The sequence below is a fragment of the Hyla sarda genome, unplaced genomic scaffold (genome assembly GCF_029499605.1).
Source record: "Hyla sarda isolate aHylSar1 unplaced genomic scaffold, aHylSar1.hap1 scaffold_576, whole genome shotgun sequence".
Taxonomy (NCBI): Eukaryota; Metazoa; Chordata; class Amphibia; order Anura; family Hylidae; genus Hyla; species Hyla sarda.
The window spans coordinates 47,825-69,178 of NW_026610588.1; the positions used below are offsets into that span (position 1 = coordinate 47,825).

At 45.3% G+C, this 21,354-nt stretch overlaps 7 non-coding genes and 1 pseudogene across 7 annotated transcripts; all 8 read left to right on the forward strand.

Moving 5' to 3' along the window:
- The first annotated feature begins 581 nt into the window (after nucleotides 1–581).
- Nucleotides 582–772, forward strand: LOC130340167 (U2 spliceosomal RNA). The gene has a single exon (XR_008880349.1). It is a non-coding gene; the product is annotated as a U2 spliceosomal RNA (small nuclear RNA).
- A 2,087-nt stretch (nucleotides 773–2,859) lies between these two features.
- On the forward strand, nucleotides 2,860–3,050 carry LOC130340208 (U2 spliceosomal RNA). The gene has a single exon (XR_008880376.1). It is a non-coding gene; the product is annotated as a U2 spliceosomal RNA (small nuclear RNA).
- A 2,095-nt stretch (nucleotides 3,051–5,145) lies between these two features.
- Nucleotides 5,146–5,336, forward strand: LOC130340209 (U2 spliceosomal RNA). The gene has a single exon (XR_008880377.1). It is a non-coding gene; the product is annotated as a U2 spliceosomal RNA (small nuclear RNA).
- A 2,102-nt stretch (nucleotides 5,337–7,438) lies between these two features.
- LOC130340169 (U2 spliceosomal RNA) lies at nucleotides 7,439–7,629 on the forward strand. The gene has a single exon (XR_008880350.1). It is a non-coding gene; the product is annotated as a U2 spliceosomal RNA (small nuclear RNA).
- Nucleotides 7,630–9,716: 2,087 nt separating this feature from the next.
- On the forward strand, nucleotides 9,717–9,907 carry LOC130340210 (U2 spliceosomal RNA). The gene has a single exon (XR_008880378.1). It is a non-coding gene; the product is annotated as a U2 spliceosomal RNA (small nuclear RNA).
- A 2,094-nt stretch (nucleotides 9,908–12,001) lies between these two features.
- LOC130340211 (U2 spliceosomal RNA) lies at nucleotides 12,002–12,192 on the forward strand. The gene has a single exon (XR_008880379.1). It is a non-coding gene; the product is annotated as a U2 spliceosomal RNA (small nuclear RNA).
- Nucleotides 12,193–14,277: 2,085 nt separating this feature from the next.
- Nucleotides 14,278–14,468, forward strand: LOC130340213 (U2 spliceosomal RNA). Its single transcript, XR_008880380.1, has one exon. It is a non-coding gene; the product is annotated as a U2 spliceosomal RNA (small nuclear RNA).
- Nucleotides 14,469–16,557: 2,089 nt separating this feature from the next.
- LOC130340195 (U2 spliceosomal RNA) lies at nucleotides 16,558–16,690 on the forward strand (annotated as a pseudogene).
- Nucleotides 16,691–21,354: the final 4,664 nt, after the last annotated feature.

A 21,354-nucleotide genomic window follows, 5' to 3' on the forward strand; every position in this document is an offset into this window, starting at 1 on the left:
AACAACAACCCAGCTTTGTTGTGTATGTAACCATAGGGATTTGTGATGTCACCTAGAACCTTCACAGCAGCGACAGCTTTATGAGGAGCATCAGCACTGCTCTGCCTGAGCAGAACCATCACCGCCATAGGTTGTCAAATAACCCGGGTTTAACCCACACAGGTAAGTCCAATGGGGTGCAGGCATGTCCTCTATGCTTACAGCTTCCCGTGGGTGTTGGTTTGATACCGTTTGGGGACAGCCAAGGAGGCATCTGCAGGCAACAAAGGTAGGTGTGTGCTTGTGTGTGTGTTTCCTATGCAGATCCTAAGCCCAGTGTCACATGCAAGTAGGAGGAGTAAGAAGGGTTCCTGGCAAATCCGGGTTATGGATTGCATTTAAAAAGGCCCCGTGGGAGTGCAATGGGCCCCTGTCTTGCTGCTTAGCAATAATGGTATGGGTTTAGGTTCTGCTGTGTGTACTGGTGGTTGACTGCCCCCCAGCCCAGAGTGTGCATGGAAAATTGTCTGGCAGCCTCCCTGACAGCAAGCAGTGATAGTGCCCATGAAGGGCACCTTGTTGGGCCCGCCCCTTTCACGGTTATCGCTTCTCTGCCTTTTGGCTAAGATCAAGTGTAGTATCTGTTCTTATCAGTTTAATATCTGATACGTCCCCTATCTGGGGACCATATATTAAATGGATTTTTGAGAACGGGGGCCGATTTCGAAGCTTGCTTCCGTCGCCCTATGCATTGACCCGATATGGCAGTATCTTCGGGTACAGTGCACCACCCCCTTACAGGGTTAAAAAGAAAGATTCCTACTTTCATTGCTACCTGCTTGCTGGCTAGCCAGCTAGCCAGCCCTGTGGGCCTTGCTGCTGCTGCAGCCAAAAAACAAAAGGTGGTGCTGCTGCTGCTTCTGCTGCTTCTGCTTCTGCTTGTGTCTGGCCGCTGTTGGAGCGTCCAGGCACAGGACTTCTGCTGCTGCTGACTAAATGGCCTCCTTAATTGGATCATTTGAGTAGCCAGCACACCTGTGCAGGTAGGGCATGACATGATAGGCAGCTGCCTTGATAGCGGGTGGGTGCTGAATGTTCCTAATTGACAAAATAAGATTAATGCTTATGAAGAAATATAAAATCTCATCCCTTCCCCAATATCGCGCCACACCCCTACCCCTTAATTCCCTGGTTGAACTTGATGGACATATGTCTTTTTTCGACCGTACTAACTATGTAACTATGTAACATAACATGGGGGGGGGGGGGGGGTCTCCTGGCTGTTCACACAGGTGTGTCATTGCTGTACATTGACCATGCATTACTTCTGTGGTATTGCAAAGGCAAAGACAAATGCTTCCAGCCATCCATTGCACTAATGGATTGGTCATCAGCTGGCTGTCTATGTCCCGCATCAATATAGACCAAAGTACAGAGGGTTAGGCTATGCTATTGTGCACCTACCTGATGCATCAGAAGGTGCGAGGCCCTTGCTAAATTCTGTGCACAGACTTTGAGATCTATACTTTAGACTGTATCTAAACCTGCTCCAACATGGACTGACATTCTGGCCTACTTTCAGCCGATGCGACTTGTCTGTCGCTGAACAGTCGCTTTTTATGTATTCAGCACCTATGTATAATGTTGTAAAAATGCTCTAGAAGCTAAAGTCGCAGAAATGTCACACATATTTGGCCTGCAACTTTCTGTGCGACAAATTCAGACAGGAAAAATCAGTATAAATCCTTAGAAAATTATCCCCCAGTGTCTCCATCTGCTGGCGGTATTGAATAAGCATTGCTGCACTGATGGGGTATGCATTAGACGAAAAAAAAGAAGAAAAAGAAGAATAATACGCCCAGAAAAGAGGCGAAAAGGAGAAAAACGTAAAAAAACGTGAAAAAAAAGTAAGAGGAAGAGAAGGGAAAAAAAGGTGGAAATGGGTTTAAAAGTGATTTCGGCGGAGAAATATATATATATATATATATATATATATATATATATATATATACGCGCACACACATATATATAAACGTATTCTCCGTTGAGATATTGCAGCCGCTGCTGTGTCCAGGCCCAGGAGCCTTAGCACTGTGCTGTGATGTCACTCAATACCACTGACATCACTAGGTGTAAACAACATCTCTCCTTTGCTGTGTATGTGACTATGGAGCTGTTTGGTGATGTCGTCTATTATGGCCTTCATAGAAGCAACAGGAGATTGTTGCATCCATCTAGAACCCTCAGAACTACAGTGCTATGATGTCACTCACTTCCACAGGCCTTGCAGAGTGTAAACAACAACAACCCAGCTTTGTTGTGTATGTAACCATAGGGATTTGTGATGTCACCTAGAACCTTCACAGCAGCGACAGCTTTATGAGGAGCATCAGCACTGCTCTGCCTGAGCAGAACCATCACCGCCATAGGTTGTCAAATAACCCGGGTTTAACCCACACAGGTAAGTCCAATGGGGTGCAGGCATGTCCTCTATGCTTACAGCTTCCCGTGGGTGTTGGTTTGATACCGTTTGGGGACAGCCAAGGAGGCATCTGCAGGCAACAAAGGTAGGTGTGTGCTTGTGTGTGTGTTTCCTATGCAGATCCTAAGCCCAGTGTCACATGCAAGTAGGAGGAGTAAGAAGGGTTCCTGGCAAATCCGGGTTATGGATTGCATTTAAAAAGGCCCCGTGGGAGTGCAATGGGCCCCTGTCTTGCTGCTTAGCAATAATGGTATGGGTTTAGGTTCTGCTGTGTGTACTGGTGGTTGACTGCCCCCCAGCCCAGAGTGTGCATGGAAAATTGTCTGGCAGCCTCCCTGACAGCAAGCAGTGATAGTGCCCATGAAGGGCACCTTGTTGGGCCCGCCCCTTTCACGGTTATCGCTTCTCGGCCTTTTGGCTAAGATCAAGTGTAGTATCTGTTCTTATCAGTTTAATATCTGATACGTCCCCTATCTGGGGACCATATATTAAATGGATTTTTGAGAACGGGGGCCGATTTCGAAGCTTGCTTCCGTCGCCCTATGCATTGACCCGATATGGCAGTATCTTCGGGTACAGTGCACCACCCCCTTACAGGGTTAAAAAGAAAGATTCCTACTTTCATTGCTACCTGCTTGCTGGCTAGCCAGCTAGCCAGCCCTGTGGGCCTTGCTGCTGCTGCAGCCAAAAAACAAAAGGTGGTGCTGCTGCTGCTTCTGCTGCTTCTGCTTCTGCTTGTGTCTGGCCGCTGTTGGAGCGTCCAGGCACAGGACTTCTGCTGCTGCTGACTAAATGGCCTCCTTAATTGGATCATTTGAGTAGCCAGCACACCTGTGCAGGTAGGGCATGACATGATAGGCAGCTGCCTTGATAGCGGGTGGGTGCTGAATGTTCCTAATTGACAAAATAAGATTAATGCTTATGAAGAAATATAAAATCTCATCCCTTCCCCAATATCGCGCCACACCCCTACCCCTTAATTCCCTGGTTGAACTTGATGGACATATGTCTTTTTTCGACCGTACTAACTATGTAACTATGTAACATAACATGGGGGGGGGGGGGGGGGGGTCTCCTGGCTGTTCACACAGGTGTGTCATTGCTGTACATTGACCATGCATTGCTTCTGTGGTATTGCAAAGGCAAAGACAAATGCTTCCAGCCATCCATTGCACTAATGGATTGGTCATCAGCTGGCTGTCTATGTCCCGCATCAATATAGACCAAAGTACAGAGGGTTAGGCTATGCTATTGTGCACCTACCTGATGCATCAGAAGGTGCGAGGCCCTTGCTAAATTCTGTGCACAGACTTTGAGATCTATACTTTAGACTGTATCTAAACCTGCTCCAACATGGACTGACATTCTGGCCTACTTTCAGCCGATGCGACTTGTCTGTCGCTGAACAGTCGCTTTTTATGTATTCAGCACCTATGTATAATGTTGTAAAAATGCTCTAGAAGCTAAAGTCGCAGAAATGTCACACATATTTGGCCTGCAACTTTCTGTGCGACAAATTCAGACAGGAAAAATCAGTATAAATCCTTAGAAAATTATCCCCCAGTGTCTCCATCTGCTGGCGGTATTGAATAAGCATTGCTGCACTGATGGGGTATGCATTAGACGAAAAAAAAGAAGAAAAAGAAGAATAATACGCCCAGAAAAGAGGCGAAAAGGAGAAAAACGTAAAAAAACGTGAAAAAAAAAGTAAGAGGAAGAGAAGGGAAAAAAAGGTGGAAATGGGTTTAAAAGTGATTTCGGCGGAGAAATATATATATATATATATATATATATATATATATATATATATACGCGCACACACACACATATATATAAACGTATTCTCCGTTGAGATATTGCAGCCGCTGCTGTGTCCAGGCCCAGGAGCCTTAGCACTGTGCTGTGATGTCACTCAATACCACTGACATCACTAGGTGTAAACAACATCTCTCCTTTGCTGTGTATGTGACTATGGAGCTGTTTGGTGATGTCGTCTATTATGGCCTTCATAGAAGCAACAGGAGATTGTTGCATCCATCTAGAACCCTCAGAACTACAGTGCTATGATGTCACTCACTTCCACAGGCCTTGCAGAGTGTAAACAACAACAACCCAGCTTTGTTGTGTATGTAACCATAGGGATTTGTGATGTCACCTAGAACCTTCACAGCAGCGACAGCTTTATGAGGAGCATCAGCACTGCTCTGCCTGAGCAGAACCATCACCGCCATAGGTTGTCAAATAACCCGGGTTTAACCCACACAGGTAAGTCCAATGGGGTGCAGGCATGTCCTCTATGCTTACAGCTTCCCGTGGGTGTTGGTTTGATACCGTTTGGGGACAGCCAAGGAGGCATCTGCAGGCAACAAAGGTAGGTGTGTGCTTGTGTGTGTGTTTCCTATGCAGATCCTAAGCCCAGTGTCACATGCAAGTAGGAGGAGTAAGAAGGGTTCCTGGCAAATCCGGGTTATGGATTGCATTTAAAAAGGCCCCGTGGGAGTGCAATGGGCCCCTGTCTTGCTGCTTAGCAATAATGGTATGGGTTTAGGTTCTGCTGTGTGTACTGGTGGTTGACTGCCCCCCAGCCCAGAGTGTGCATGGAAAATTGTCTGGCAGCCTCCCTGACAGCAAGCAGTGATAGTGCCCATGAAGGGCACCTTGTTGGGCCCGCCCCTTTCACGGTTATCGCTTCTCGGCCTTTTGGCTAAGATCAAGTGTAGTATCTGTTCTTATCAGTTTAATATCTGATACGTCCCCTATCTGGGGACCATATATTAAATGGATTTTTGAGAACGGGGGCCGATTTCGAAGCTTGCTTCCGTCGCCCTATGCATTGACCCGATATGGCAGTATCTTCGGGTACAGTGCACCACCCCCTTACAGGGTTAAAAAGAAAGATTCCTACTTTCATTGCTACCTGCTTGCTGGCTAGCCAGCTAGCCAGCCCTGTGGGCCTTGCTGCTGCTGCAGCCAAAAAACAAAAGGTGGTGCTGCTGCTGCTTCTGCTGCTTCTGCTTCTGCTTGTGTCTGGCCGCTGTTGGAGCGTCCAGGCACAGGACTTCTGCTGCTGCTGACTAAATGGCCTCCTTAATTGGATCATTTGAGTAGCCAGCACACCTGTGCAGGTAGGGCATGACATGATAGGCAGCTGCCTTGATAGCGGGTGGGTGCTGATTGTTCCTAATTGACAAAATAAGATTAATGCTTATGAAGAAATATAAAATCTCATCCCTTCCCCAATATCGCGCCACACCCCTACCCCTTAATTCCCTGGTTGAACTTGATGGACATATGTCTTTTTTCGACCGTACTAACTATGTAACTATGTAACATAACATGGGGGGGGGGGGGGGTCTCCTGGCTGTTCACACAGGTGTGTCATTGCTGTACATTGACCATGCATTGCTTCTGTGGTATTGCAAAGGCAAAGACAAATGCTTCCAGCCATCCATTGCACTAATGGATTGGTCATCAGCTGGCTGTCTATGTCCCGCATCAATATAGACCAAAGTACAGAGGGTTAGGCTATGCTATTGTGCACCTACCTGATGCATCAGAAGGTGCGAGGCCCTTGCTAAATTCTGTGCACAGACTTTGAGATCTATACTTTAGACTGTATCTAAACCTGCTCCAACATGGACTGACATTCTGGCCTACTTTCAGCCGATGCGACTTGTCTGTCGCTGAACAGTCGCTTTTTATGTATTCAGCACCTATGTATAATGTTGTAAAAATGCTCTAGAAGCTAAAGTCGCAGAAATGTCACACATATTTGGCCTGCAACTTTCTGTGCGACAAATTCAGACAGGAAAAATCAGTATAAATCCTTAGAAAATTATCCCCCAGTGTCTCCATCTGCTGGCGGTATTGAATAAGCATTGCTGCACTGATGGGGTATGCATTAGACGAAAAAAAAGAAGAAAAAGAAGAATAATACGCCCAGAAAAGAGGCGAAAAGGAGAAAAACGTAAAAAAACGTGAAAAAAAAGTAAGAGGAAGAGAAGGGAAAAAAAGGTGGAAATGGGTTTAAAAGTGATTTCGGCGGAGGAAAATATATATATATATATATATATATATATATATATATATATATATATATACGCGCACACACACACACACATATATATAAACGTATTCTCCGTTGAGATATTGCAGCCGCTGCTGTGTCCAGGCCCAGGAGCCTTAGCACTGTGCTGTGATGTCACTCAATACCACTGACATCACTAGGTGTAAACAACATCTCTCCTTTGCTGTGTATGTGACTATGGAGCTGTTTGGTGATGTCGTCTATTATGGCCTTCATAGAAGCAACAGGAGATTGTTGCATCCATCTAGAACCCTCAGAACTACAGTGCTATGATGTCACTCACTTCCACAGGCCTTGCAGAGTGTAAACAACAACAACCCAGCTTTGTTGTGTATGTAACCATAGGGATTTGTGATGTCACCTAGAACCTTCACAGCAGCGACAGCTTTATGAGGAGCATCAGCACTGCTCTGCCTGAGCAGAACCATCACCGCCATAGGTTGTCAAATAACCCGGGTTTAACCCACACAGGTAAGTCCAATGGGGTGCAGGCATGTCCTCTATGCTTACAGCTTCCCGTGGGTGTTGGTTTGATACCGTTTGGGGACAGCCAAGGAGGCATCTGCAGGCAACAAAGGTAGGTGTGTGCTTGTGTGTGTGTTTCCTATGCAGATCCTAAGCCCAGTGTCACATGCAAGTAGGAGGAGTAAGAAGGGTTCCTGGCAAATCCGGGTTATGGATTGCATTTAAAAAGGCCCCGTGGGAGTGCAATGGGCCCCTGTCTTGCTGCTTAGCAATAATGGTATGGGTTTAGGTTCTGCTGTGTGTACTGGTGGTTGACTGCCCCCCAGCCCAGAGTGTGCATGGAAAATTGTCTGGCAGCCTCCCTGACAGCAAGCAGTGATAGTGCCCATGAAGGGCACCTTGTTGGGCCCGCCCCTTTCACGGTTATCGCTTCTCTGCCTTTTGGCTAAGATCAAGTGTAGTATCTGTTCTTATCAGTTTAATATCTGATACGTCCCCTATCTGGGGACCATATATTAAATGGATTTTTGAGAACGGGGGCCGATTTCGAAGCTTGCTTCCGTCGCCCTATGCATTGACCCGATATGGCAGTATCTTCGGGTACAGTGCACCACCCCCTTACAGGGTTAAAAAGAAAGATTCCTACTTTCATTGCTACCTGCTTGCTGGCTAGCCAGCTAGCCAGCCCTGTGGGCCTTGCTGCTGCTGCAGCCAAAAAACAAAAGGTGGTGCTGCTGCTGCTTCTGCTGCTTCTGCTTCTGCTTGTGTCTGGCCGCTGTTGGAGCGTCCAGGCACAGGACTTCTGCTGCTGCTGACTAAATGGCCTCCTTAATTGGATCATTTGAGTAGCCAGCACACCTGTGCAGGTAGGGCATGACATGATAGGCAGCTGCCTTGATAGCGGGTGGGTGCTGAATGTTCCTAATTGACAAAATAAGATTAATGCTTATGAAGAAATATAAAATCTCATCCCTTCCCCAATATCGCGCCACACCCCTACCCCTTAATTCCCTGGTTGAACTTGATGGGCATATGTCTTTTTTCGACCGTACTAACTATGTAACTATGTAACATAACATGGGGGGGGGGGGGGTCTCCTGGCTGTTCACACAGGTGTGTCATTGCTGTACATTGACCATGCATTGCTTCTGTGGTATTGCAAAGGCAAAGACAAATGCTTCCAGCCATCCATTGCACTAATGGATTGGTCATCAGCTGGCTGTCTATGTCCCGCATCAATATAGACCAAAGTACAGAGGGTTAGGCTATGCTATTGTGCACCTACCTGATGCATCAGAAGGTGCGAGGCCCTTGCTAAATTCTGTGCACAGACTTTGAGATCTATACTTTAGACTGTATCTAAACCTGCTCCAACATGGACTGACATTCTGGCCTACTTTCAGCCGATGCGACTTGTCTGTCGCTGAACAGTCGCTTTTTATGTATTCAGCACCTATGTATAATGTTGTAAAAATGCTCTAGAAGCTAAAGTCGCAGAAATGTCACACATATTTGGCCTGCAACTTTCTGTGCGACAAATTCAGACAGGAAAAATCAGTATAAATCCTTAGAAAATTATCCCCCAGTGTCTCCATCTGCTGGCGGTATTGAATAAGCATTGCTGCACTGATGGGGTATGCATTAGACGAAAAAAAAGAAGAAAAAGAAGAATAATACGCCCAGAAAAGAGGCGAAAAGGAGAAAAACGTAAAAAAACGTGAAAAAAAAGTAAGAGGAAGAGAAGGGAAAAAAAGGTGGAAATGGGTTTAAAAGTGATTTCGGCGGAGAAATATATATATATATATATATATATATATATATATATATATATACGCGCACACACACACATATATATAAACGTATTCTCCGTTGAGATATTGCAGCCGCTGCTGTGTCCAGGCCCAGGAGCCTTAGCACTGTGCTGTGATGTCACTCAATACCACTGACATCACTAGGTGTAAACAACATCTCTCCTTTGCTGTGTATGTGACTATGGAGCTGTTTGGTGATGTCGTCTATTATGGCCTTCATAGAAGCAACAGGAGATTGTTGCATCCATCTAGAACCCTCAGAACTACAGTGCTATGATGTCACTCACTTCCACAGGCCTTGCAGAGTGTAAACAATAACAACCCAGCTTTGTTGTGTATGTAACCATAGGGATTTGTGATGTCACCTAGAACCTTCACAGCAGCGACAGCTTTATGAGGAGCATCAGCACTGCTCTGCCTGAGCAGAACCATCACCGCCATAGGTTGTCAAATAACCCGGGTTTAACCCACACAGGTAAGTCCAATGGGGTGCAGGCATGTCCTCTATGCTTACAGCTTCCCGTGGGTGTTGGTTTGATACCGTTTGGGGACAGCCAAGGAGGCATCTGCAGGCAACAAAGGTAGGTGTGTGCTTGTGTGTGTTTCCTATGCAGATCCTAAGCCCAGTGTCACATGCAAGTAGGAGGAGTAAGAAGGGTTCCTGGCAAATCCGGGTTATGGATTGCATTTAAAAAGGCCCCGTGGGAGTGCAATGGGCCCCTGTCTTGCTGCTTAGCAATAATGGTATGGGTTTAGGTTCTGCTGTGTGTACTGGTGGTTGACTGCCCCCCAGCCCAGAGTGTGCATGGAAAATTGTCTGGCAGCCTCCCTGACAGCAAGCAGTGATAGTGCCCATGAAGGGCACCTTGTTGGGCCCGCCCCTTTCATGGTTATCGCTTCTCGGCCTTTTGGCTAAGATCAAGTGTAGTATCTGTTCTTATCAGTTTAATATCTGATACGTCCCCTATCTGGGGACCATATATTAAATGGATTTTTGAGAACGGGGGCCGATTTCGAAGCTTGCTTCCGTCGCCCTATGCATTGACCCGATATGGCAGTATCTTCGGGTACAGTGCACCACCCCCTTACAGGGTTAAAAAGAAAGATTCCTACTTTCATTGCTACCTGCTTGCTGGCTAGCCAGCTAGCCAGCCCTGTGGGCCTTGCTGCTGCTGCAGCCAAAAAACAAAAGGTGGTGCTGCTGCTGCTTCTGCTGCTTCTGCTTCTGCTTGTGTCTGGCCGCTGTTGGAGCATCCAGGCACAGGACTTCTGCTGCTGCTGACTAAATGGCCTCCTTAATTGGATCATTTGAGTAGCCAGCACACCTGTGCAGGTAGGGCATGACATGATAGGCAGCTGCCTTGATAGCGGGTGGGTGCTGAATGTTCCTAATTGACAAAATAAGATTAATGCTTATGAAGAAATATAAAATCTCATCCCTTCCCCAATATCGCGCCACACCCCTACCCCTTAATTCCCTGGTTGAACTTGATGGACATATGTCTTTTTTCGACCGTACTAACTATGTAACTATGTAACATAACATGGGGGGGGGGGGGGGGGTCTCCTGGCTGTTCACACAGGTGTGTCATTGCTGTACATTGACCATGCATTGCTTCTGTGGTATTGCAAAGGCAAAGACAAATGCTTCCAGCCATCCATTGCACTAATGGATTGGTCATCAGCTGGCTGTCTATGTCCCGCATCAATATAGACCAAAGTACAGAGGGTTAGGCTATGCTATTGTGCACCTTTCTGATGCATCAGAAGGTGCGAGGCCCTTGCTAAATTCTGTGCACAGACTTTGAGATCTATACTTTAGACTGTATCTAAACCTGCTCCAACATGGACTGACATTCTGGCCTACTTTCAGCCGATGCGACTTGTCTGTCGCTGAACAGTCGCTTTTTATGTATTCAGCACCTATGTATAATGTTGTAAAAATGCTCTAGAAGCTAAAGTCGCAGAAATGTCACACATATTTGGCCTGCAACTTTCTGTGCGACAAATTCAGACAGGAAAAATCAGTATAAATCCTTAGAAAATTATCCCCCAGTGTCTCCATCTGCTGGCGGTATTGAATAAGCATTGCTGCACTGATGGGGTATGCATTAGACGAAAAAAAAGAAGAAAAAGAAGAATAATACGCCCAGAAAAGAGGCGAAAAGGAGAAAAACGTAAAAAAACGTGAAAAAAAAGTAAGAGGAAGAGAAGGGAAAAAAAGGTGGAAATGGGTTTAAAAGTGATTTCGGCGGAGAAATATATATATATATATATATATATATATATATATATATATATATACGCGCACACACACACATATATATAAACGTATTCTCCGTTGAGATATTGCAGCCGCTGCTGTGTCCAGGCCCAGGAGCCTTAGCACTGTGCTGTGATGTCACTCAATACCACTGACATCACTAGGTGTAAACAACATCTCTCCTTTGCTGTGTATGTGACTATGGAGCTGTTTGGTGATGTCGTCTATTATGGCCTTCATAGAAGCAACAGGAGATTGTTGCATCCATCTAGAACCCTCAGAACTACAGTGCTATGATGTCACTCACTTCCACAGGCCTTGCAGAGTGTAAACAACAACAACCCAGCTTTGTTGTGTATGTAACCATAGGGATTTGTGATGTCACCTAGAACCTTCACAGCAGCGACAGCTTTATGAGGAGCATCAGCACTGCTCTGCCTGAGCAGAACCATCACTGCCATAGGTTGTCAAATAACCCGGGTTTAACCCACACAGGTAAGTCCAATGGGGTGCAGGCATGTCCTCTATGCTTACAGCTTCCCGTGGGTGTTGGTTTGATACCGTTTGGGGACAGCCAAGGAGGCATCTGCAGGCAACAAAGGTAGGTGTGTGCTTGTGTGTGTGTTTCCTATGCAGATCCTAAGCCCAGTGTCACATGCAAGTAGGAGGAGTAAGAAGGGTTCCTGGCAAATCCGGGTTATGGATTGCATTTAAAAAGGCCCCGTGGGAGTGCAATGGGCCCCTGTCTTGCTGCTTAGCAATAATGGTATGGGTTTAGGTTCTGCTGTGTGTACTGGTGGTTGACTGCCCCCCAGCCCAGAGTGTGCATGGAAAATTGTCTGGCAGCCTCCCTGACAGCAAGCAGTGATAGTGCCCATGAAGGGCACCTTGTTGGGCCCGCCCCTTTCACGGTTATCGCTTCTCGGCCTTTTGGCTAAGATCAAGTGTAGTATCTGTTCTTATCAGTTTAATATCTGATACGTCCCCTATCTGGGGACCATATATTAAATGGATTTTTGAGAACGGGGGCCGATTTCGAAGCTTGCTTCCGTCGCCCTATGCATTGACCCGATATGGCAGTATCTTCGGGTACAGTGCACCACCCCCTTACAGGGTTAAAAAGAAAGATTCCTACTTTCATTGCTACCTGCTTGCTGGCTAGCCAGCTAGCCAGCCCTGTGGGCCTTGCTGCTGCTGCAGCCAAAAAACAAAAGGTGGTGCTGCTGCTGCTTCTGCTGCTTCTGCTTCTGCTTGTGTCTGGCCGCTGTTGGAGCGTCCAGGCACAGGACTTCTGCTGCTGCTGACTAAATGGCCTCCTTAATTGGATCATTTGAGTAGCCAGCACACCTGTGCAGGTAGGGCATGACATGATAGGCAGCTGCCTTGATAGCGGGTGGGTGCTGAATGTTCCTAATTGACAAAATAAGATTAATGCTTATGAAGAAATATAAAATCTCATCCCTTCCCCAATATCGCGCCACACCCCTACCACTTAATTCCCTGGTTGAACTTGATGGACATATGTCTTTTTTCGACCGTACTAACTATGTAACTATGTAACATAACATGGGGGGGGGGGGTCTCCTGGCTGTTCACACAGGTGTGTCATTGCTGTACATTGACCATGCATTGCTTCTGTGGTATTGCAAAGGCAAAGACAAATGCTTCCAGCCATCCATTGCACTAATGGATTGGTCATCAGCTGGCTGTCTATGTCCCGCATCAATATAGACCAAAGTACAGAGGGTTAGGCTATGCTATTGTGCACCTACCTGATGCATCAGAAGGTGCAAGGCCCTTGCTAAATTCTGTGCACAGACTTTGAGATCTATACTTTAGACTGTATCTAAACCTGCTCCAACATGGACTGACATTCTGGCCTACTTTCAGCCGATGCGACTTGTCTGTCGCTGAACAGTCGCTTTTTATGTATTCAGCACCTATGTATAATGTTGTAAAAATGCTCTAGAAGCTAAAGTCGCAGAAATGTCACACATATTTGGCCTGCAACTTTCTGTGCGACAAATTCAGACAGGAAAAATCAGTATAAATCCTTAGAAAATTATCCCCCAGTGTCTCCATCTGCTGGCGGTATTGAATAAGCATTGCTGCACTGATGGGGTATGCATTAGACGAAAAAAAAGAAGAAAAAGAAGAATAATACGCCCAGAAAAGAGGCGAAAAGGAGAAAAACGTAAAAAAACGTGAAAAAAAAGTAAGAGGAAGAGAAGGGAAAAAAAGGTGGAAATGGGTTTAAAAGTGATTTCGGCGGAGAAATATATATATATATATATATATATATATATATATATATATACGCGCACACACACACATATATATAAACGTATTCTCCGTTGAGATATTGCAGCCGCTGCTGTGTCCAGGCCCAGGAGCCTTAGCACTGTGCTGTGATGTCACTCAATACCACTGACATCACTAGGTGTAAACAACATCTCTCCTTTGCTGTGTATGTGACTATGGAGCTGTTTGGTGATGTCGTCTATTATGGCCTTCATAGAAGCAACAGGAGATTGTTGCATCCATCTAGAACCCTCAGAACTACAGTGCTATGATGTCACTCACTTCCACAGGCCTTGCAGAGTGTAAACAACAACAACCCAGCTTTGTTGTGTATGTAACCATAGGGATTTGTGATGTCACCTAGAACCTTCACAGCAGCGACAGCTTTATGAGGAGCATCAGCACTGCTCTGCCTGAGCAGAACCATCACCGCCATAGGTTGTCAAATAACCCGGGTTTAACCCACACAGGTAAGTCCAATGGGGTGCAGGCATGTCCTCTATGCTTACAGCTTCCCGTGGGTGTTGGTTTGATACCGTTTGGGGACAGCCAAGGAGGCATCTGCAGGCAACAAAGGTAGGTGTGTGCTTGTGTGTGTGTTTCCTATGCAGATCCTAAGCCCAGTGTCACATGCAAGTAGGAGGAGTAAGAAGGGTTCCTGGCAAATCCGGGTTATGGATTGCATTTAAAAAGGCCCCGTGGGAGTGCAATGGGCCCCTGTCTTGCTGCTTAGCAATAATGGTATGGGTTTAGGTTCTGCTGTGTGTACTGGTGGTTGACTGCCCCCCAGCCCAGAGTGTGCATGGAAAATTGTCTGGCAGCCTCCCTGACAGCAAGCAGTGATAGTGCCCATGAAGGGCACCTTGTTGGGCCCGCCCCTTTCACGGTTATCGCTTCTCGGCCTTTTGGCTAAGATCAAGTGTAGTATCTGTTCTTATCAGTTTAATATCTGATACGTCCCCTATCTGGGGACCATATATTAAATGGATTTTTGAGAACGGGGGCCGATTTCGAAGCTTGCTTCCGTCGCCCTATGCATTGACCCGATATGGCAGTATCTTCGGGTACAGTGCACCACCCCCTTACAGGGTTAAAAAGAAAGATTCCTACTTTCATTGCTACCTGCTTGCTGGCTAGCCAGCTAGCCAGCCCTGTGGGCCTTGCTGCTGCTGCAGCCAAAAAACAAAAGGTGGTGCTGCTGCTGCTTCTGCTGCTTCTGCTTCTGCTTGTGTCTGGCCGCTGTTGGAGCGTCCAGGCACAGGACTTCTGCTGCTGCTGACTAAATGGCCTCCTTAATTGGATCATTTGAGTAGCCAGCACACCTGTGCAGGTAGGGCATGACATGATAGGCAGCTGCCTTGATAGCGGGTGGGTGCTGAATGTTCCTAATTGACAAAATAAGATTAATGCTTATGAAGAAATATAAAATCTCATCCCTTCCCCAATATCGCGCCACACCCCTACCACTTAATTCCCTGGTTGAACTTGATGGACATATGTCTTTTTTCGACCGTACTAACTATGTAACTATGTAACATAACATGGGGGGGGGGGGGGTCTCCTGGCTGTTCACACAGGTGTGTCATTGCTGTACATTGACCATGCATTGCTTCTGTGGTATTGCAAAGGCAAAGACAAATGCTTCCAGCCATCCATTGCACTAATGGATTGGTCATCAGCTGGCTGTCTATGTCCCGCATCAATATAGACCAAAGTACAGAGGGTTAGGCTATGCTATTGTGCACCTACCTGATGCATCAGAAGGTGCGAGGCCCTTGCTAAATTCTGTGCACAGACTTTGAGATCTATACTTTAGACTGTATCTAAACCTGCTCCAACATGGACTGACATTCTGGCCTACTTTCAGCCGATGCGACTTGTCTGTCGCTGAACAGTCGCTTTTTATGTATTCAGCACCTATGTATAATGTTGTAAAAATGCTCTAGAAGCTAAAGTCGCAGAAATGTCACACATATTTGGCCTGCAACTTTCTGTGCGACAAATTCAGACAGGAAAAATCAGTATAAATCCTTAGAAAATTATCCCCCAGTGTCTCCATCTGCTGGCGGTATTGAATAAGCATTGCTGCACTGATGGGGTATGCATTAGACGAAAAAAAAGAAGAAAAAGAAGAATAATACGCCCAGAAAAGAGGCGAAAAGGAGAAAAACGTAAAAAAACGTGAAAAAAAAGTAAGAGGAAGAGAAGGGAAAAAAAGGTGGAAATGGGTTTAAAAGTGATTTCGGCGGAGAAATATATATATATATATATATATATATATATATATATATATATACGCGCACACACACACATATATATAAACGTATTCTCCGTTGAGATATTGCAGCCGCTGCTGTGTCCAGGCCCAGGAGCCTTAGCACTGTGCTGTGATGTCACTCAATACCACTGACATCACTAGGTGTAAACAACATCTCTCCTTTGCTGTGTATGTGACTATGGAGCTGTTTGGTGATGTCGTCTATTATGGCCTTCATAGAAGCAACAGGAGATTGTTGCATCCATCTAGAACCCTCAGAACTACAGTGCTATGATGTCACTCACTTCCACAGGCCTTGCAGAGTGTAAACAACAACAACCCAGCTTTGTTGTGTATGTAACCATAGGGATTTGTGATGTCACCTAGAACCTTCACAGCAGCGACAGCTTTATGAGGAGCATCAGCACTGCTCTGCCTGAGCAGAACCATCACCGCCATAGGTTGTCAAATAACCCGGGTTTAACCCACACAGGTAAGTCCAATGGGGTGCAGGCATGTCCTCTATGCTTACAGCTTCCCGTGGGTGTTGGTTTGATACCGTTTGGGGACAGCCAAGGAGGCATCTGCAGGCAACAAAGGTAGGTGTGTGCTTGTGTGTGTGTTTCCTATGCAGATCCTAAGCCCAGTGTCACATGCAAGTAGGAGGAGTAAGAAGGGTTCCTGGCAAATCCGGGTTATGGATTGCATTTAAAAAGGCCCCGTGGGAGTGCAATGGGCCCCTGTCTTGCTGCTTAGCAATAATGGTATGGGTTTAGGTTCTGCTGTGTGTACTGGTGGTTGACTGCCCCCCAGCCCAGAGTGTGCATGGAAAATTGTCTGGCAGCCTCCCTGACAGCAAGCAGTGATAGTGCCCATGAAGGGCACCTTGTTGGGCCCGCCCCTTTCACGGTTATCGCTTCTCGGCCTTTTGGCTAAGATCAAGTGTAGTAATACAGGAGATCTGGTCAGAAGGTACTCGGGTACCCCTCTCCTCGGCCTTGTGGGATCGCCCAGGTTTATTGCCTGGGCTTCACCCACTTGTTGCTATTGGGGAGAGGGCCTAGTCCCAGGGTAATGAGTAGCGATCGCCTCTCAAGACCTTCGGGTGGAGAGAGGTTAGAACCATGGATGATGATCCGGATCCAGGTTCTGTGCCGGCATACGCAAGGATCAAAAACACCGTGAGAGTCATTCTCACGGATGATACCAAAAGGGCGGACGATTTAAAATTCGTAGTAGAGGACGTACTCGGAGGAGTTTTCGGAATACAGAAGGGCGAGATATTGGCAATCCAGGACTACCCGAAGTGTAAAATTTTTGATGTGACGTTCACACAAAATGGCATCCACAGAGATTTTGTTACCAGAGCTGCTGCGAGTAAAGACAAAAAGCTTCAGGGTGTCCGGATTATTGAGCACGTTCTAGACGATATTAAGCTGGTGGTAGTAAAGATGTATTCCCCTTTCGCCAACCTACACGATGTTGAGTTGTTTTTACAAGTCTATTTTAGTAAGGTTGAGTGCAGAGGAAAAATAATGAACAGCTGTGGCATCTGGACATCTAAGTGGAGATTTCAGGTTACATGCAAAAAAGATGCCAGATTGCCAGGGGGAATACAACTACCACCAGCTCGTTTTAAAATAAATAATATGTATGGCGACCTCTTTTATGCGGGGATGCCAAGCTACTGCAGGAAGTGTCACAGATATGGACACACAAAAGAAAACTGTGAAAGTACATGCAAAAAATGTGGTAGCACACAGCACGAGACAGAGAAATGCACAAGAGGAGGGAGGTGCAATTTCTGTCAACAATTCGGTCACCTTTTCTCCTCTTGTCCCCACAGACATAGGACGGAGCAGCAGTGGCAACCCTGGAGGCAGCAAGGACAGCAACCGGGACACCAGCCGAGGCAAGCAGAGCCAGTGATTACCCCCCCACAAGAGGTAAGCGGTGAGATGGAGAAGGAGAAAGACCCCCCTCAGGCAAAAGGAGGGGACCCTAAAGAGCAGAGGATGGCCAAAAAACGTGCAAGTGGTGAAAAAACTGGCCCCCAGGAGCATGCTGGGTTAAGAGAGGAGCGGACGGCGGCCGAATCCGCTCCTCAGCAACCTCTGGCTCAGGGTCCCCCTGAGAGCGATGATCCGGGTGGAGAGGTGAAGGTTAAAAGGCGGAGGGGCTCCAGAAGACTCTATTCGGAGGCGGTCCAGGGGGAGCCGATGGAAGTACCTGCGGATGCAGGGAACCCAAGTGACGTTCCTCCACAGGTCCCCATAGGGGATACCCCCCCTCCTCCCTGCCAGGAGGAGGTTTCAGGGGTGACCGTCTCTGAGGTACCAGAGACGGAACTAAGTGAACACCCGACCCCTATGGAGGGGCAAGAGGTGGAAGAACCCAATGAGTCTGGAGCCCTGATTGCCAGGATGCCCGAGAACAACTATGCCTCAATCATGATGGAGGAGGGGGGTCGGCTGAGTGATGGTGCCTCCTCTCCTGCTTCCTCTATGCGTACAGTTGAGTCAGATTTTGGGGGGTATGAGGCTTCGGAGGGGGAATCAGAGGTGTAAGACGTTTTCTTGTACATTCCCATGGCTGAGTTGTCCGGTCTGTCCTTGAACGTGAGAAGTGTGAGCGCCAGAGTAAGAAGGGTTGCCCTATTTAATTACTTGTCGGTTTTTGCTGCTTCCGTCCTTTTCCTGCAGGAATGTGGCATCCCGCACAGATTAAATTATAAAGAATATGAAGATGATTGGGTGCACGGTCCATCAGTCTGGTCTGGATCAAATGAGTCCAGATCAGCAGGGGTCGCCATACTTTTTAAAGGGAACGTTTTAATTGAGAGTTTTAACGAAATTTTACCAGGCAGAATTTTATTGGTCAGCGCTTTTATTAATGGTATTAAATGGCAGTTTTTAAATTTTTATGGTTCTCCTGATAAGAATGAAAGAATAAAAATGTTAAAGATTTTACCCCTTTTTATTAACAATTCTAGTCCTCTTGTTTTATCAGGTGATTTTAATTGTATTTTAAGGGGAGAACGCCGTTTTTCGAACGCAGTGAGTAGGAACTATGATAAGACGTCTTTTATGTTAAAAAACTTGATTTTAGATTTTAATCTCACTGATGTTTTTAAAAAATGTAATTTTAACGTACCAGAGGAAGACGGTGTTACCTGGAGCAATGCAAGCTGTAGCTCCAGGATAGATTTTATTTTTTGTTCTTATCAAGTACTGCCTTTTAACTGTGATCTTTTTACCAATGTTTTTTCTGACCATAAATTATTGTATTTTAAAGTTAAAAGTGATTTTAAAAGGAGAACTGGTAGGAATGCCTGGAAGTTAAACGTGTCCCTTTTAGAACATCCGCAGGTTTTATCAGATTTTATCACCTTTTACAAGGAATGCAGACGAGTAAAAGACCCCAACACTCCCACCAGTATCTGGTGGGAAAAAATGAAACTAAAAATAAAAGAATTTTTTATCCGTGTTGGGGTTAGGAAAGCTAAAGAAAAACGTGAATTTTATAATATCCTAAATACTCGTCTGCAAACCCTGTACAAATTCAGAGCACATGGGATGGAGGTGGAGAAGGAGGTACATGATCTTAAAAAAGAAATAACTAAGTGCCTGGAGCAGAAAGGAAAAGAAATTATCTTTAGGTCTCGAATACAGCATCTTGAGGAAAACGAGACCTGCTCCAGGTATTTTTTTAAGAAAATACATGAAAATAGAAGGTTAATAGAAAACATTGAAGGAGTGAATGATGTACAGGGTATTTTAAAAAAGGTGCAAGAGTTTTATGCGGATCTTTTTAATGTAAAACACATTGATGAATGTTTTATGAATGACTCGTTAAAGGAGATCACCAATTTTTTAGATCCTGTCTCACAGTCTTTTTTATTGCAGAATATTTCAGAGCAGGAGATTTTAGAGACCGTCAAGAGTTTTAAAACAGGTAAAGTGCCTGGGCCGGATGGTATACCCATTGAATTTTATGTTACTTTTTATGGTATTTTAAAAGAAGATTTGTTCTCCCTTTTTACGGAAGTCTTTAAGTCTAAAATCCTCCCAGGCTCATGGAAGAAGGGTGATGTCTCCCTGCTATTCAAAAAGGGAGACCGGTCGGAACTCAAAAACTGGAGACCAATCACCCTTCTGAACTGCGACTATAAAATAATGGCGAAACTGTGTGCTAACCGCTTAAAGAACGTAATCCATAAAATAATTCATACAAACCAAGTCTGTGGGGTGCCTGGGAGGAGTTTATGGGAGAACCTAAACCTTTTAAAGGATGTAATTAGCGACACCAAATTAAGAAAAGGAAAGCTGGCGGTTTTATCCATAGATTTTGAAAAAGCTTTCGACAGGGTGTCACATTTTTATCTTTTTAAGGTTTTAGAGAAAATGGGTATACCTGATGGCTTTTTATTGTCTCTTAGAGCTTTCTATGATAACTGTACTAGTAAAATTTTAGTAAATGGTTTTAAGACACAGGGCGTGATTTTAAATTCCGGAGTGAAGCAGGGGTGTCCCTTGTCCCCACTACTCTTCATTTGCGCAATAGAGCCTCTTTTATGTACAATACGAAAGGATAAGCAGATCCATGGAGTCCCCCTGCCAGGAGGAGGGGGACTAGAGGCGAAGGTAGTGGGGTACATGGACGATGTTGCGGTGTTTTGCAGGGACACCCCATCGCTTCAGAAGACGCTAAAACAGATTCAATATTTTAATTGTGCCTCCGGTTTTAAAGTCAATTTTAACAAAAGTAACATTTTAAACATAGGCGGAATGCCTTTGTATGATGTGCCCGTCCCTGTGTCTGAGTCGGTGCAGATTTTAGGTGTCTCCTTTGACGAGTCTAATAATGGTTTTAATAGCTGGGACTTGGTGGCTCAAAAAATAAATAAGAAAATATGTATGTGGAACATGCGAGAACTTACAATGGAAGGGAAGGTTTTAATTACAAAAATGGTGCTTTTACCTATTTTATTGTATTTAAGTCTGGTTTTCCCACCCCCCGAAATGGTTCTAAAGAAAATAACAAAAGCTTGTTTTACTTTCTTTTGGAGTTCTAAGAACGAAAAATTAAAGAGACAAATTGTGATAAAACCGAACTCCAGGGGCGGTAATGATTTTCCAGATTTTAAAGCTTTCCTTTTAATAAAGTTTTTTAGCATGTGTTTTACTACTGTTTTTAAAGATAGCTACTGGTCTTATTTTGTTCGTTTTAATACTGGTTATTTTATGCGGAGGAACGGCTGGTTTTCTACAGTTTTAAGTTGCCCTTATTCTTTGAATTTACCCCCTCAATACATGATTTTAGGAAAAATTTTAAACTTATATAATTTTAAAGGTAAAAGTGTTCAGGATCTGTGCAATAGCAAAAAACTACTAAAGGAAATAAAAGAAACCAGTACCGTGACTCCCATCAAAAATTTTAACGAACAGAAGTGTATACAGATTTGGAAGATGTTGAGTATTAATTATCTTTTTAATTCACAGAAGGACCTGGCCTGGAGCTGCGCACACGAGTGTCTTCCATGCCGGGCATTCCAGCACCGAAGAGGATTATCCAACTCTGCAACCTGCCCGAGGGAGGGATGCCGACAAGAGGAGACCGTGCACCATCTAATATGGACTTGTTTTTACTCGCAGAAAATATGGACAAAGATACTCCCTCTGGTAAAAAGGATAACTGGACTAAAAGACT